At 36.3% G+C, this 18,683-nt stretch overlaps 1 pseudogene; it reads left to right on the top strand.

Annotated features, from left to right (window-relative positions):
- The first annotated feature begins 1,739 nt into the window (after nt 1-1,739).
- Nucleotides 1,740-2,389, top strand: LOC106696354 (annotated as a pseudogene).
- Nucleotides 2,390-18,683: the final 16,294 nt, after the last annotated feature.

Below are 18,683 nucleotides of genomic sequence, written 5' to 3'. Positions count from 1 at the left end.
TGGCTGACTTTGCATCTCCCTGGAGATCCAAGAGCCAGTGTACCCAGTAGTCAGTGTGAGACCATACCAGATTACAACTCTTCACATCCATAAGTGACACACTCAAAGGGCAGACTCAGTGAGAACCAAAGCCCCACTGAAGCAAGTCCTGCCCCATAAGGGTGTCTCCTGCACAGCAGCTCTCCCACTGTAGTAGTAGCTGGTCCTCACAGCCAATTGGCTTGGAAGTGAATTCCTCCCAGTGATACCACCAGCAATCAAGGTTCAACTACAACAAGACTGTGCACACAGTCCACAGAGGGGTGCACCTAGAGTGTCCACCTCAGGTGATTGAGGAGGCTGAGCCACTGGGCCCTATAGGATACTTACTACACAAGGCCAGTCTACCAACTCAAGGAGACTTAACAGCTCTACCCAATACATAGAAAGAAACACAGGGAAGCAGCCAAAATGCAGAGACAAAGAAACATGTCACAAATGGAAGAAATGGAAGAAAGCAAACTACTGGATATAGAGTTCAAAACCATGGTTATAGGGTTACTCAAGAATCTTCTAGAAACCTCCAAGGGACTTAGTGAGCCTTTCAAGGATCTTAGTGAGAATGCCCCCCCCCCAAAAAAATGGAAAAGGATCAATCAGAAATTAAGCATACACTGACTGCAATAAAGAATAATATACAGGGATTCAACAGTAGACTAGAGGATCCCAAGAATCAAGTCAATTATTTGAAATATGAGGAACCAAAAAGCACCCAACCAGAAGAGCAAAAAGAAAAAAAGAATCCAAAACTACCAAGATAGTGTAAGGAGCCTCTGGGACAACTTCAAGCATACATTATGGGGGTGCCAGAAGAAGAGAGAGAGCAAGATATTGAAAATCTATTTGATGAAATAATGACAGAAAACTTCCCCTACCTGGTGAAAGAAATAGACTTACAAGTCCAGGAAGCACAGAGAACCCCAAACAAGAGAAACCCAAAGAGGCCCACACCAAGACACATCATAATTAAAATGCCAAGGGCTAAAGACAGAGTGAATCTTAAAAGCAGCAAGAGAAAAGCAGATAGTTACCTACAAGGGAGTGCCCATACAACTGGCAGCTGATTTCTCAACAGAAAATATGCAGGCCAAAGAAGGCAAAAAATATTCAAAGTAATGAATAGCAAGGACCTACAACCAATATTACTCTACCCAGCAAAGCTATTGTTTGAATTGACGGTCAGATAAAGAGCTTTACAGACAAGAAAAAGCTAAAGGAGTTCATCACCACCAAACCAGTATTATATGAAATGCTGAAGGGTATTCTAAGAAGAAGAAGAAGAAGAAGAAGAAGAAGAAGAAGAAGAAGAAGAAGAAGAAGAAGAAGAAGAAGAAGAAGAAGAAGAAGAAGAAGAAAGAAAGAAAGAAAGAAAGAAAAAAATATGAACAAAAAATGGCAACAAGTACATATCTATCAAAACTTAAATCTAAAATTCAAACAAATAAGAAATCGAATGAGGTATTTGCTGGATCATGGGTGGTGGAAGTGCAGCAGGGCTTGGCTCCAACAACCTCGCTGGTACTTTCTGCAGCTGAGCAGCTTCTGGGGACTCCAGGCTCGCGCATCTCTGTGGGACCGAAGGGCTGGGGCCGGGACAGATAGTTTTCCCTTTGTGGAAAGCCGGAGGAGAAGCCAGCGCTTCTGTTTAGTTTTGGTTAAAAAAATAATTTAGCCTACATGTACTGCTTTAACCACTGGAAGCATGACAGATGACAAAGATGTGCTTCGAGATGTGTGGTTTGGTCGAATTTCAACTTGCTTCACCCTGTATCAGGATGAGATAGCTGAACGGGAGGCAGAACCATATTATTTACGTTTGCCAAGAGAAAGTTATTTGACGTTGGTAACTGACAAAGTGAAAAGGCACTTTCAGAAGGTTATGGGACAAGAAGACATTAGTTAGATAAGGTTTGAACACAAAGGCACCCCACTGAAATGGTATTATCCAATTGGTTTGCTATTTGATCTTCTTGCATCGAGTTCAGCTCTTCCTTGGAACATCACAGTACATTTTAAGGGTTTCCCAGAAAAGGACCTTCTGCACTGTCCATCTAAGGAAGCAATTGAAGCTCATTTTATGTCTGTGTGAAAGAAGCTGATGCATTAAAACACAAAAGCCAAATAATCAATGAAATACAGAAAAGAGATCACAAGCAGCTCTGGATGGGATTACATGACAGATTTGACCAGTTTGGGGCCATCAATTGGGAACTTATGGAATATCCTGCAGAAGAAAGTGGATTTTATTACATCCCTTTTAGAATATATCAGACAACAACTGAACGACTTTTCATTCAGAAGCTTTTTCATCCTGTGGCTACAGATGGACAATTGCATACTTTAGGAGATCTCCTCAAATAAGTTTGTCCTGCGATTGCTCCTGAAGATGGGGAAAGAATCAAGTGATGATTCATGGAATTGAGCCAATGTTGGAAACACCTCTACAGTGGCTGAGTGAACATCTGAGCTACCCAGATACTTTTCTCCATATTAGTATCATCCCACAACCCACAGATTGAAGGATCAACTATGACAGGATTTACCAGAGCATATTACCTTTCTGTTTCAGTCAGGTTAGGTGGAGGCAACCAGACCAGAAACCCTACTGCAAGCCAAACAGGAAAAAGATTCCATGTCTGATAAGGGCACTGGGGCTGCTCTTGCTTTGCTTCACCACTGCTTTCCTCCACTGCCCTCATTAAACCTCAGCTGCGACAAGAAAGACTTTACAGGATCCTGCAAGTCTTCTGTTCTCTTGTAAAATATAATGAAGCTGAAGAAAGAAAATGGAAATATGTGCCACTCAATTTGTATTTCTGATTAACAAATAAGCAGGGGTATTTCCTGAGGTGACCATGGTTGAACTTTAGCTCAAGGGAGTGGAAACATTGGTTTAATTTTCCAGAGAATTAGACTTAAGAAAGTAAAAGAGAAATTCTGTTATCAATAACTTGCAGCAGCTTTTGTGAAAGATCAAATTACAGTAAACTCATCTTTCCTTAATGAAAATTTCCTGTTTACAGTCTGTCTATTGGTATGCAAACAATCGTGTAACTTTGATAATGAGCAGTGAGAGATTTTTAAATAAAGCTTTGAAATATGTTTTGTCATTTAATAACATAAAAAGGAAGAAATCTAATGAAAAGAATAAACTGGTGAATAAAATAGAATCAGAGGCATGGAAATGGAACAGACTGACCATTCTCAGAGGGAAGAAGGGGTGGGGGGCAGGAAGAGATTAAACAAAGATCTTATATGCATGTATGAAGTACCTCTGCAGGCCTGGGGCAGTGTGGGAACCAGGTGGAGGGGAGCTATGGGGGAAAAAGAGGAACATCAGTAATAATCTCAACAATAAAGATTAAAAAAGAAAAAGAAACAATGGCTATCAAAGTATACATTCAAAGAATACCCATTAAAACACCAACAGCATATTTCACAGACCTAGAACAAACTCTCCAAAAATTTATATGAAATAAAAAATGACCCCAAATAGCCACAGCAATCCTGAGAAAGAAGAACAAAGTAGGAGGGTTCTCAATACCAGATATCAAGCTGTATTACAAAGCCACTGTTCTCAAACATGCCTGGTACTGGAACAAGAACATATATATAGAACAGAGAACCCAGAAATCGACCCAAACCACTATGCTCAATTAATATTTGACAAAGGAGGCAAGAACATACAATGGAGTCAAGACAGTCTCTTCAATAATTGGTGTTGGGAAAATTGGACAGATACATGCAAAAAAAAATGAAACTAGACCACCAACTTACACCATACACAAAAATAAACTCAAAATGGATAAATGACTTAAACATAAGACGGGAAACCATAAAAATCTCAGAGGAATCCACAGGCAGCAAAATCTCAGACATATGCCGAAGCAATTTCTTCACTGATACAGCTCCTAGGGCAATGGAAACTAAAGAGAAAATAAATAAATGGGACTACATCAAAATAAAAAGCTTTTGTACAGCAAAAGAAACCATCAACAGAACAAGAGAGCCCACTGCATGGGAGAACATATTTGCCAATGTTACATCCAATAAGGGTTTAATTTCCAAAATGTATAGGGAACTCATACAACTTAACAAAAGGAAGATAAATAATCGAATCAAAAAATGGGGAAATGACCTAAAAATAGACACCTTTTCAGAGTGAACATACAGAAGGCCAAAAGACATATGAAAACATGCTCAAAGTCACTAGTCAACTGAGAGATGAAAATCAAAATGACAATGAGGTACCATCTCACACCTGTCAGAATGGCTATCAACAAACCAACAAATGACAAGTGCTGGCCAGTGTGTGGAGAAAAAGGAACCCTCGTGCACTGCTGCTGAGAATGCAGACTGATACAGCCACCATGGAAAACAGTATGGAGTTTCCTCAAAATATTAAAAAAGAAATCAGAAACAGCAATCAGAAAGGATATATGCACCCCTATGTTCATAGCAGCACAATTCTCCATAGCTAAGATTTGGAAACAGCCTAAGTGTCCATCAGCAGATGAGTGGATTAAAAAACCATACATCTACACAATGGAATACTATGCTGCTGTAAAAAAGAAAGAACTCTTACCATTTGCAACAGCATGGATAGACTGGGAGAGCATTATGCTATGCAAAATAAGCCAGTCAGAGAAAGACAAATATCACATGATCTCACTCATTTGTGGAATATAATGAACAATATAAACTGATGAACAAAAATAGATCCAGAGACACAGAAACATCGAACAGACCGTCAATCCTCAAAGGGAAGGCATGGGAGGGTGGATTTGTTGCTAACCATTCTGCCTTAAAGAAATGCAAAACTTCTTCAGGCTGAAATCAAGTGATTCTATAGAAACATTCCAATTCCATAATAAAAAAATAATATGGACAAAGATAATTGTGTAATTAATAAAGACCACATAAATTATATTACTCTCTTAACTGATTTTAGAAGTGTTATTTTAAATCCAAATAATAGCATGCACAAATTTAATTTATTTAATAATAAAAACACAAAGAAAGTGGATCAGAATATAGTTGTTCTGAGGTAAGAAAATGATGCTGGATAAAAACTCATTTGCATAGGAGCAAATGAATTGAACTGGAAATCGTAAATAGAAGTTTAATAAAACAAACTTCAGAAATATATACTTGCTTTTCTTTTTCCTCTCAGCTCTTTAAAAGATATAAACTTATATAAACTAATAATTATATAAATAGATTTTATGTCTGTAACAGTATGAAAGTAACATGTGTAACAATAATGACACAAATAGGGTAAAGAAATAACAGATATAACAGAGGAGAGATATTTGAAGTAGATTCTGATAAGATGTATATAATAAGACCTAGGGAAAAAAAGTAAAATAACTTACAATATGGTGAAATCATTAAGTGACTTAAAATATCACACTAGAAAATATTTATTCAATGCAACAGTAAACAGTAAATGAGGAGTAGAGGAAAAAAATAAGACAAATAGAAAACAAAAAGTAGAATAGCAGGTATAAATTAAATTAAATCAATATTATAAATAGGAATGGATTAAAAATCCAATCAAAAACCATAGACTGTCAGAATAGATTCAAAAAGAAAACAAGATCCAAATATATTCTGTCTACAAAAGATACTCTTTTATTAAAAGATATGTATGTTGAATTTAAAAAGATGGAAGAAGATACACCATACAAAGTGCAATAAAAAAGCCAGGATATATACTAATATATCAAAAAATAGACTTTAAAAGGAAAAAATGTTACTATACACATAGAGAGACAATTTATAATGATAAAGGGGTCGATATATTTTAAAGATATAGCAAGAGTAAATATATATTGACCTAAAAACAGAACCTGTTAAAGTGCATGAAACAATTCTTTTAGAACTCAAAGGAGAAATAGACAATGCAACAATAATAGCTATATACTCCAATAATTAACTTTTAATAGTGAATAGAATAAGTATGCAGAAGAACAACCAAATTATTTAAACAAGACTTATAAACCAAATAAACTTAAAAGACATTTAGTGAACTTTGTACCCAACAGCAGATGAAAATATATTCTTAAGTATACATGGAACATTTTCCAGGATAGACCATATGCTGCATCATTAAATGGCCACATAAATGTAAAAGTATCGGCACCTTACAAAGTATGTTCTCTGACCACATAAAATAAAATTAGAAATAAATATTAGAAAGAAAATTGGGATGTCCATTTTCACGTGGAAGTTAATTAAATCAGTCATAAATAATCAATGGGTCAAAGAAAGAAAATCACTGGTGGAATTAGAAGTCAATCAACATAATTCATTATACTAACAAAATATCACAGTAAAACATACAATTATCTCAACAATTGAAGAAACCATATTTGACAAAATTCAAAACTCACTAATGATACAAACTTCCTTCAAGTTAGGAATAGAATGGAACTTTTAAAACTTGTTAAAATGCATCTTATAAAACTCTCAGGTAGTATTATAATTAACAGGTAAGTAATTAATATATTTCCCCTAAAAGCAGGAACATACCAAGCATGTCCACTCTCCACATTTCTTTTCATCATTTTTTTGGAGATCCTAGACAGTTTAATAAGGCAAGATAAATATTTTTAAAAAGATGAATTGACATTGTATTTTTTTAGCAGATAGCATGATCATTTGCATAGAAAAATCCCAAGAAATCTCTTTTTTAAAAGTCACTATACCTCTATAGAAAATAAAGCACACCTAGCTCAAAGATATTGCTTTTTGTTTGTTTGTTTCTATTTCATTCATCGGTTTGTTTTGTCTATTAGATTCCACACATACGTGAGATCATATGGTATTTATCTTTCTCTGACTGGCTTATTTTGCTTAGCATAATAATATCCAGGTCCAACTATGCTGCTAAAATAAAGTAAGAGTTCATTCCTTTTTACAGCCTTGTAGTATTCCATTGTGTAAATCAAGCATGTCAAACTCAAAGGCTAACGTGGGCCAAATAAACAAGTTTAAGTTTACGTGGGCCACAAAAAAACAAAAGCTCCAATTTTCATAGAAACATAGGTTTATTTCGATAGAGACATGCTGAATACAAAGAGCTGAAATAAATGAGTAATTGTTAACATAAAATAATAGAACGTTTTAATAAAAATAAATGTTTTTCTTGAACATTAACTTACCAGACACTGAATAACTGCACAAATTAATAAGCGTAATGCAAATAAACCTATTTTTCTTGTTCTCATAAAGTGAAATATTTCCTGTTGCGCACACCAAGCAAGTCAGTCCAAGATTACTGAGTAGCAATCGGCTGCTAAAATACTCGCTGCTAGTATTAGTGGAGAGAAATGGTGAGCCTGCGGTAAGGTGCATAAGGGAAATGAATGCAACATGATTATAGTAATCAATCATTAGCGAACGTTGTAGTTTGTTATTAATAATTATGTATAACAGGATATTGTAAAAATTAAGTTACGAAATTTTTATGAAAACATTTCTTACATACTGTTATATTGCGAACAAGGGCCACGAGTTTGACATGCTTGGTGTAAATGTACCACAGCTTTTTTGTCTACTCATCTACTAATGGACACTGGGCTGTTTCCAGATCTTAGCTATTGTAAACAATGCTGCTATGAACATAGGGGTGCATATATTCTTTTTGATGGGTATTTTGGGTTTCTTAAGATATATTCCCAGAATTGGGATTGCTGGGTCCAAAGGCAGTTCCATGTTTAATTTTTTGAGGCAACTCCACACTGTCTTCCACAGTGGCTGCACCAGTTTGCATTCCACCAGCAGTGCAGGAGGGTTCCTTTTTCTCCACATCCTCGCCAGCACTTGTTTGTTGATCTATTGATGATAGCCTTTCTGGCAGGTGCAAGGTGATATCTTATTGTGGTTTTAATTTGCATATCTCTAAGAATTAGTGATGTTGAGCATTTTTCATAGGTCTATTGGCCTGTTTTTTAATACCATTCTCAAGTAAAAGAATTCAGGGTTCCTAATTATTAGGATGGACATGATTTTACCTTGCAAATTTTGTATTGTAAGTGGGAAAATCCCATTTTTTTAATGTCATCATTATTTTAAGGATTCTTTATGTATTCTTGATATAAGTCCTTGGTAATATATAAATATTGGTAGATAAATATAGATATAGATCTATTTCTTTATATAAATCTCTATTTATCTATATCTAAATTTTTCCAATTCTGGTACCTGCTTTTTCATTTAATTTCTGAAGTTTTTTAAAGAGCAAACATTCTAAAATACCAATGAAGTCTATTTAATCAGCGATTTTCTCTTGTCTCCTATATAAAACTAGAGGCCTGTTGCAGGAAGATTCCTGCAAGAATAGGGCTTCCTGTGGCTGGAGCAAAGCAGAGAAGGGAGTGAAACCCGCTGAGGCGGGCTTCGCTCCCGCCCCACCGCCCAGCTGGTTTCCCTCCGGCCCCACTGCCCGGCTTGTTTCTCTCCCACCTCCAGCCTCCACCGCCTTGGCTCCGTTTCTGTCTCCGCCTCCTCTACTTTGCTCCCTTCTGCAGCGCTTCGCTTCCACATTGTCTTCAGTCTTCGCTCCCAGCCGGTATATCCAAATTAACCGCCATCTTCGTTGGGTTAATTTGCATATAGTCGCTCTGATTGGCTGGTGGGTGTAGCAAAGGTATGGTTAATTAGCATCTTTGTCTTTTATTAGTGTAGATATCTTTGCCTACCTAATTTTTTTAAGACACCTATGTTTTCTTCTAAAAGTATTATACTTCTAGCATTCAAATAGAAGCCTAAGATGCATTTTCAGTGAGAATAACTGGTTAATCTTCAATATCATAATTTTTAAGCCCTTCAGAAACCTGTGTTTGCAAGGAAATCTGTGTTTGCAAGGCAACCATGTGAACTAAGTTTGAAAAGTGTCTAAAGACAGATGAGACATTTGAATGCTTTCATTTTTAGCAGAACACAGGGATTGTCTTCATAAAAGTGGGTAAGAAGGGAAAAATAGTCCTTAAAGACTGAGCACTGCCTAGCACAAATGTTTAAAATGATATGGATCCTCATTCCAGCATCATTTGAAAATACTTTTCTGAGGGCCTATTCCAGGCCTTCAAGAGAAAGAATAGGGACAAGGAACAAGGCCTGAGAAAATCCCCATCAACTAGCAGCACACAGGCACAAATACCTGACTCACTTTCTGAATCCCTCTTTCATAGAAAGCAAAACCTTTCATTTATTGGGTGTGATACAGTGAAACTTCTAATTTTTGTTGAATAGACAATGAGATTGCTGTCTGGGCCCAGGGAAAAAATGATGACATAGGAGAGCCCAGCGTCCCAATGCCCCCACATAGATTAATGATTATGTCTGGAAACAAAACAGCTTTGGGAGACCTCTAGAGTCCCTAGCAACACTGTGAAATAATTGCACAAAAAGAGAAGGAAGACAACTTCCTTTTGCTTGTATCATCCCATTTCCTGTGCTGCAGACATTGTTCAGCATCAAAAATAAACTTTCCAGCTAGAGAGAGTTTCTCTCACCAGGAAAGGAAGGGCAGAGTGAGAAAGATGGAAATCCGGCCATTTGTGGCAACTTGGATGAAGCTTGAGGGCATGATTCTAAGTGAAATAAGACAGAGGAAGACAAATACCATATGCTATCACCTATATGTAGACCCTAAATGAGCCTAAATCAGAGAAAGATAGTAGAGCATTGGTTACCAGAAGCTGGAGTGTGGGAGAAATGGGAAATATTGGTCAAAGTGTACAAATTTGAGTTATAAAATTAAAAAGTTCTGGTGACCTAATGTGCAGCATGGTGTTTGTAGCTAATAATAGTGTACATGAAAACTGTTAAGAGAGTAGATCTTAAATGTTCTCACTTCAAAAAAAATGGTAATCATGTGACTAGATAGAAGTGCTATCCAATGCTATGTAGTGTAACCATTTAGCAATATATAAAAGCATCAAATCAACATGTACACAAACTTACACAATGTTATATGTCAATTATATCTCAACTAGAAGCCCAGTGTACAAAATTTGTGCACTTGGGGGGGGGTCCCCTCAGCCCAGCCTGTGCTCTCTTGCAGTCCGGGATCCTTTGCTACTACCTCCCACCTGCAGCGGAGGTTGGAGAGGCTCCTGCCACTGCTGCTGTGCTCACCAGCCGTGAGCCTGGCTTCTGGCTGAGCGGCGCTCCCCCTGTGGGAGCGCAATGACCACCAGGGGGCAGCTCCTGAGTTGAGCATCTGCCCCCTGGTGGTCAGTATATGTCATAACATCCAGTCATTCTGCAGTTCAGTCAATTTGCATATTAGCCTTTTATTATGTAGGATAAAGGTGGTAACGTTGATCACTTAAGCTTTAAAAATACATTAACAATGTATTATTGGTTTATAATACTTACATAAGTAAAATATATGATTACAATTAGTTTAAAGATCATATACTATTTTAAGGTGCTTATACTACAGGTAAATTGGTATAATATCAATTGAATTTATATTGTGCCAAATTATGACTTGTACTACAAGCCCTAAAGCAACCACCAAAATAACAAAACAAAACAAAAAAGAGTTATAGATAGCAAGCTAACAAATGAAACAAATGGAATCATAACAAATAATCAGCCAAAAGAATCATATTTAATTTAATTGGTCTGAATACCTGTATTAAAAGGTAGAAATTGTCAGATTGGAACAAAAGAAAAGATTCAAATATATTCTGCTTATAAGAGATGCACTCTAAAGTAAAAGTTTAAAAAATTGAGGCTGATATAGCATGCTAACCCTAATTAAAAGAAACTTATAATGGCTGTATTAACATGCTACTAGACTAGACTACACTAAACTAGATGTCAGAGTGAAGAATACTACCAGGGATGAAAAAACATGTTATTTCATGGCCATAAATACCATGAGGCATAACCATTCTAACATCTATAACCTCAAAATATTACAAAGCTTCAAAATACATGAAAAAAACTACTACAACTTCAAAAAGCAAGAGATAAATCCACAAATCTAATTGGATATTTCAATATCCCTCTCAAAATGTTTGATAAAATTATTTAGACAGAAAAATCAGGAAGGATATAGAAATCTTGAACAAAACTCTAAACCACTTGACTTCATAGACAATTATGGAACTCTCCATCTAATAACAGCAGAATAGATAGTCTTTTTAGGCACATATGGAACCAATATAGACTATATTCTGCATTATAAAGCAAATCCTAATAAATTGGAAAAATCAACTAATAAAAAATCTTTTCTGATCACAAAGGAAGTATATAACAAATATCTCCAGAAACCTCCCAGAATTTAGAATTAAATAATACATTTAAAAATAACCAATGAATGAAAAAAATACTAAAAAAGAATTTATAAATTATTTGGAATTGTCTGAAAATGAAAACACAAGCATCAGAATTCGTGAGATGTCCCTAAAACAATATTTATGGGAAAGTTTATAGCATTGAATGTCTATATTAGAAAAGATGAATGATCTCAAAAAATGAAGTCAACTTGCCCTTTAAGAAACCAGAGAAAGAAGATGAAATTGAAACTAAAGTAAGACAAATGAAAATAATAAATATTACAGCAAAAATCAATGAAATAGAAAACAGAAAAAATAAGAGCAATTCAATGAAACCAAGTTCTGATTCTTTGAGAACATTAAAATTGATACACTTTTAGGCAGACTGATAAAGGAAATAGGAGAGAAGACACAAAGACCAGTATCAGGAATGAGAGGAGTACCATATAGTAGATTTAACAGATAGTAAAATAATAATAAGGGAATATTATTAATAATTTTTGTCTATGAATTGGACAAATTAGTTGACATAGAAAAATTCTTTGAAAGATGTAAACTGCCAAAATTATTCAAGAAGAAATCAATTACTTGAATAGCGCTATATTTATTACATAACTGAAATTCATAGTTAAAAACCTTCATACAAAGAAAGCTCCAGAATCCAAAAATGTGAAATTGCTGTAGAATATAGTATGATAGTGTCTCAACGAGGTAAACAGAATTACCATATGATCCAGCAATTTCAACTCTAGGTATATACACAAAGGAATTGAAAACAGGGATTTGAACAGATATTTGTACATTGATTTTCACAGCAGTATTATTCATAATAGCCAAAAGATGAAAAACATCTAAATATCCATTGATGGATGAATGAATAAACAAGATGTGATCTATACATAGAATGGAATATTATTCAGCCTTAAAAAAGAACAATATTATACAACATGGATAAATTTTTAAAACATTATGCTAAGTAAACCACACCAGACACAAAAGGCCATATATTGTATCATGCCACTTATATGCTGTAACTAGAATAGTTAAATTCACAGAGATAGAAAGTAGATTAGTCAGTACCAGGAGCCAGAGGAGGGAAGTAATGAGAATTATTGTTTAATGGGTGCAGAATTTTAGTTGGGATAATGGAAAATTTCCGGAGATCTATAGTGGTGATAGTTACACAACAATGTGAATGTCCTTAATGCCCCTAAACTTTACACTTTATTAATTACAAAGTAAGGTGTAACCAAAGAGAATTGAAGAAGAAGGAGAAGGAGAAGGAGGAGGAGGAGGAGGAGGAGGAGGAGGAGGAGGAGGGGAAGGAGAAGGGGAAGGGGGAGGGGAAGGGAAAGGGGAAGGAGAAGGAAATACAGTTAAGAAAAATATCAACAGAAGCAAAAATTCTGGATTTCTGTCATTGACACTGCTTTGGACTTTACGTGGATGCAAGCTATTACCTAGAAAATAGGTATGATAGCATTTCTCTATTTCTATAGAGATTGAATGATTTAATACATAACTACAAAGGGTTTGCATGACCACATGTCTGTATTAATATTTTAATGCTGGTGTTCTGCAGAATACAAAATCTTAGCTCTTGTGCCATTTTCTATAATCACCTTAGTTTTACAACCAACTTGGAAATGAATTGACAATTTACTCTCTTAAAACCTAGCTCTGTTTCTTTGGACCTAACCTCAGCATCATTTAACAAAGCATAAAGAAAAAAATGACATTAAATCACGGGTTTGTAATCCTAGCTGAGTTTCAATGGATGTTTCTGAGTCTGCAAAGCAAGAGGGAGTGTCAGCAATGAGAGTAGAATTTTTGCAAGTAAATAAGATCTCCACCTTTTCATTATGCATGAGAGCTTTCCTCCTGAATACAGAAACCTAAATTCCTGTACTGAATGACTGAGGCTGCTGAGAAACAAAGCACACTGGACCTCAGTATTACAAATGAGTTAACAACAATAAACAAAAGTGGAAAGAGTGCTCAATTTTTAAATATGATTTCAAAAACGTATGACTCTAGAGACTAATCTCATGTCTCAATGTAACCAAGAAATACTAATGCTTTATATTTCCATAGCACTTTATTTTTTTAAAAAAATATATTTTTATTGATTTCAGAGAGGAAGGGGGAGAGAGAGAGAGAGAGAGAGAGAGAGACATATCATTGATGAGAGAGAATCATTGACTGGCTGTCTCTTGCACGCCCCTACTAGGGATCAGGCCTGCAACCCTGGCATGTGCCCCTAACTGTAATCGAACCCAGGACCCTTCATTCCTCAGGCTGACGTTCTATCCACTGAGCCAAACCACGAAACCAGCTAGGGCCCAGAGCACTTTATTTACAAATGACTTCCACACTCTTATCTCACTTCATCTTGACAACTGATAAGACTTCTAAGAGAGGTTATGTGGGTTGCCTGGTATCACACAGCTAACAAATCAGAACATCATCTTTTTTATCATAATAGTTATCTACCACACTCTATATCTTGAAGGACACATGCCTAGGCACTTTGAATAAGAGAGAAACTATAAGTTCACTCAGAGCTAGTGCTATGATGAGGACCCAGTTTGATTAGCCAGATGACTAATACCAATACTAGCTGTACTTTAATAAGAATTGCTTTTAAATTCATTGAAGGACTGGGATTTTCAGAAAAGGGCTTTGGCTAATGAAAAATTTAGAAAAGCAACTATTAGCTACCTAATGATCTACGAAGAGAAAAAAATCACCAATTTTGCCACTTCTTATAGGATAAGATACCTGTCTTATAATTAAAGGACATTTAGAGTATGTAAGTGTGTGTATGTAAGTGTGTGTGTGTGTGTGTGTGTGTGTGTGTGAGAGAGAGAGAGAGAGAGAGAGAGAGAGAGAGAGAGAGAGAAGAGATAATTTTGTGTAAAATATATTAATGTGTCATGTCATTTTATGATACATATTTTTATCTATCTATTCATACCCCAAAAGAATGATCAATATATAAGCATTCTTAAACAACTAATCATATATTCTCACTCTGAGTAATTATAGTCAATATTATATATTACAACCTATGTGCTGGGAAAAGCATACTTCAAAATGGTATGTACTTAGAAATCAATCAGAAATATCTAAACATTTCATGTATTTTCACTTCTAAAAAATTGCTTCCCCCAAACAATTATATCTAATAATTTAATATCAACAGTAGCTCCAGAGTTAGGTTTCCCCCCTGAGTAGTATTTCTTTGGGAAGACTAAAGAAATTCAAGAGAAACATTTTTATAAAAACATGGGAAAGTGATCAGTATCAAACATTATTGCTCAAAGGCAATAAACAGTATATGTGCACACACATATATGTATCATCATGGAAAATGCTTACAGCTTAGAAGCAAATATATGAGATTTGGGAAAATAAAAATGAGATGCTATTGTCTTGTCATAAAAAAGACAATGTTTGTTAAGAGTACTCTGACTTGGTTTCTAGTTCCACTTGGGATGAGATTGGAAGTCATCACTTCATCCTAACAACAAGTAAAAAGCTGAAAAGGTAGAAAAATTAATAATTATCCTTGGATCCCTAAGACAGGGGAGGGAACAGGGAAAACCATGGCTTTTAAGATTGGAGAAGCCCACGGGTGATATAGGGAGTCACCGCTTACCAGAGCAGATGCAGGAGCAGAGACCATCACAGGAACCTGTGTTGGGTTAGGAAAACCTAAACTGTAATGGACACATCTCTGGAGACTTGTAATTCAGAGAGCCAGAATTCCAAGGGGCTCAGTCATAAGGGGCCACCCATAATATTGTGAGACGTACCTGCAGGAGCTTGACTAGAGCCCCACAGTAAATATTAAAGAAAAATATCCCTTTGCTTTTGGCAGGGTGAGAGGAAAGCGAAACATTTTGAAATACATTTTAATTAACATATTCTTATTAGTAGGGCCTGCTCTTAGAGGAAAAGAGTTAAAAACATAACCTGCTGGGGTATTATCAGAGACCAACTCACTCGGGAAAGGGAAACACTCAACTCCAGCTACCTCTATTCTTCCACGTGGGAGAAAGAAAATATCAATTCCAGTCCACTCCAGCCACATTAATGCCGCCCTCCCAGCCCCCACCACTGAGGAAAAAAAAGTGAGACACTCTTGTAAATGACTGAGACCTAATCATAGGACTACAGCATGCTTTCTCCTCCCATACACACCACTTCATTACTAAGGTCTACTTACAGCAGTTGTTTTTTGTTTTGTTTTTACCCGGTACATCATATGCAGCTATCAAGAAAAAATTACAAGGCATACCAAAAGACAAAAAAATAAATAAGTAAATAAATAAAAAGAGATATCAAAAGCATCAGAACCAGACATATCAGTATGTTGGAATTTAAAATAAATATGATAATATGATTAACATGCCAGGAGCTCTAATGAATACAGCAGCATGCAAGAATAGGTAGGCAACGTTAGCACGAAAAGAGATATTCTAAGAAAGAACCAAAAATAAATACTAAAGATTAAAAACACTGCAAGAGAAATGAAAAATGTCTATAATGGGCTTATTAGTAGACTGGACACAGTTGAGGAAAGACTCTCTTAGCTTGAGACTATCTCAATAGAAACCACTAAAGTAAAAAAAGAAAGAGGACAAAGAATGAAAAAAACATGACAGAATATTCAAGCATTGTGGGAGAACTACAAAAGGCACAATGTACTCATAATGAGAATACCAGAGAGAGAAGAAAGAAAGAAGAGAAGAAATAAAACGACTGAGAATTTTTCCAAATTAATATCAGACACCAACTACAGATGCAAGAAGCTCACAGAACACCACACACTGCCAAAATCACAGCACTTAGGCAAATCATTTTCAAACAACAGAAAATCAAAGAGAAAGAGAAAACTCTTGAAAAAACATGGGAGGAAAAGCAGCTTATCTATAGAGAAAAAAAAGGTACGAATTATATTTGACTTCTTGGAAACCATGGAGGCAAGAAGATAGTTGAGTGAAATGTTTAAAGTGCTGAGAGAAATAAAAAGTCTGTACTCTGAAATTATCCTTTAAAAGTGATGCAAGGAAAGAAAGACTTTCTGAGACAAACAAAAAGTTAGACAACTTGTTACCAGTAGACCTGCCTTGCAAGAAATGTTCAAAGAAGTTTTCAGAGAGAAGGAAATTAGGCTAGGTCAGAAACTCAGATCTATATAAAGTAAGGAAGAGTACCAAAGAAGGAATAAGTAAATGTAAAATAAAAATATTTTTCTAATTTTTAATTTGTCTAACAGATAACAGTTTGTTCAAAATAATAATGCCAAAAGTCATTTGTTTGTATATGCTTATGTATGCTTATGTATAAACTAGAGGAGGCGGAGGGGGGAGTCCCTCAGCCCGGCCTGCGCCCTCTCACAGTCCAGGACCCCCTGGGGGATGTCTGCCTGCCGGCTTGGGATCAAGCCTAAGCCAGAAGTCAGATATGACTCTCAGAGTCTGGGACCCCTCTCGCAGTCCAGGACCCCTCGCTCCTTACTGCCAATCTGCTCGCTGCTCCTTAGCACTGCTGTGGAGGTGGGAGAGCCCCCCCCCCCCACCACTGTGCTCGCCAGCCGTGAGTCTGGCTTTTGGCTGAGCAGTGCTCCCCCTGTGGGAGCACACTGACCACCAGGGGGCAGCTCCTGCATTGAGCGTCTGCCCCCTGGTGGTCATTGCACATCATAGTGACCGGTCGTTCCGCCGGTTGTTCAACTGTTCAGGCAATTTGCATATTAAGGTTTTATCATATAGGATGAAATGAATGACAGCAATGATACAAGGGACAGAAAGTAGGAATTAGGATAACATTGTTATAATAAGGTACTCAACACTACCTTGAAGTGCTATAAGGTTATTTAAAATGAGACTTGTATTACCTGTAAATGCATATTGCAAATTCGAGGGCAACTACTAAAAAAGTAACAAAAATATAGAACTGATATGTTCAGAAAGAAGACAATTGGGAATCATAAAATGCTCCATTAAAACCACAAAGAGGTAAGACAAAAATAGGAACACAGAACAGGTGTAACAAGTAGAAAACAATAATGAATATATCATATATTAATCCAACAATAGCAATAGTCACTTTAAACAGTAATTGTCTAAATGCAACAATTAAAAGACAGAAATTGTCAGAGTGGATCACTAAACAAGACCAACTATAGGTTTTCTACAGGAAACCCACTTTAAAAACATATAAATAAAAGTAAACAGATGAAGAAAAATATATCATGTTATCAATTATCAATTATCAAAAGAAAGCAGAAGTAGGTATATTAAATTCATACAGAGAATATGTCAAAGCAAGAAAAATTAATGAGAAATAAGAGCGGTGAGTAACAACAAAAGGGTCAGTTATATGGGAAGACATAATAATTCTTAATGCTTATGCACCTAACAACTATGCGAGGCAAAAACAATACAATTGCAAAAAGAAATAAATGAATCCACTATCATAGTTGGGGACATCAATACTCCTCTATTAGAAATTGACAGACAAAGCAGGAGGAAAATCAGTAAGGGCATAGTTGAACTCAACACCACCACAAATCAACTGGATATAATTGATACTTATGTGCTAATTCATTCAACAAGAGCAGAATATACCTTTATTTTCAAGTTCACATGGAATATTCACTGTGTAATGGCATAAGAATTACTTAATTTTGAAGGCAATTCTAAATGTAATTCTCATCCTAGCCACTTTGGCCCAGTGAATAGAGCATCGGCCTGTGGACTGAAGGGGCCCGGGTTCGATTCTGGTCAAGGGTACATGCCCAGGTTGCAGGCTCAATCCCCAGTAGATGGCATGCAGGAGGCAGGCAATCAATGATTCTCTCTCATCATTGATGTTTCCATCTCTCTATCCACCTCCCTTCCTCTCTCTCTAAAAATTCAACGAACACATATATTTTCAAAAATTATTTGCAGTTATTCTCAACTTTCCTAATGCCGCGACCCTTTAATACAGTTCCTCATGTTGTGGTGACCCCCAACCATAAAATTATTTTCGTTGCTACTTCATAACTGTAGTTTTGCTACTGTTATGAATCGTAATGTAAATATCTGATATGCAGGATGTATTTAGGCGACCCCTGTGAAAGGGTCGTTTGACCCCTAAAGGGGTCACGACTCACAGATTGAGAACCGCTGGTTTAAGGTATTACATATAGCATTATATATGTCTCCTTTTTCCCAATTGACCTCTCCCCAGCCACCTTCACCCCCCCCCCAGCACATGTCCTCACCCACTCTGTGTCCATTGGTTATGCTCATTTGCATGCATACAGTCCTTTGATGATCCCTTATCCCC

This window comes from Myotis lucifugus, unplaced genomic scaffold (assembly GCF_000147115.1).
Source record: "Myotis lucifugus unplaced genomic scaffold, Myoluc2.0 scaffold_13, whole genome shotgun sequence".
Taxonomy (NCBI): domain Eukaryota; kingdom Metazoa; phylum Chordata; class Mammalia; order Chiroptera; family Vespertilionidae; genus Myotis; species Myotis lucifugus.
This window is presented reverse-complemented; position numbering and strand designations above follow the sequence as displayed.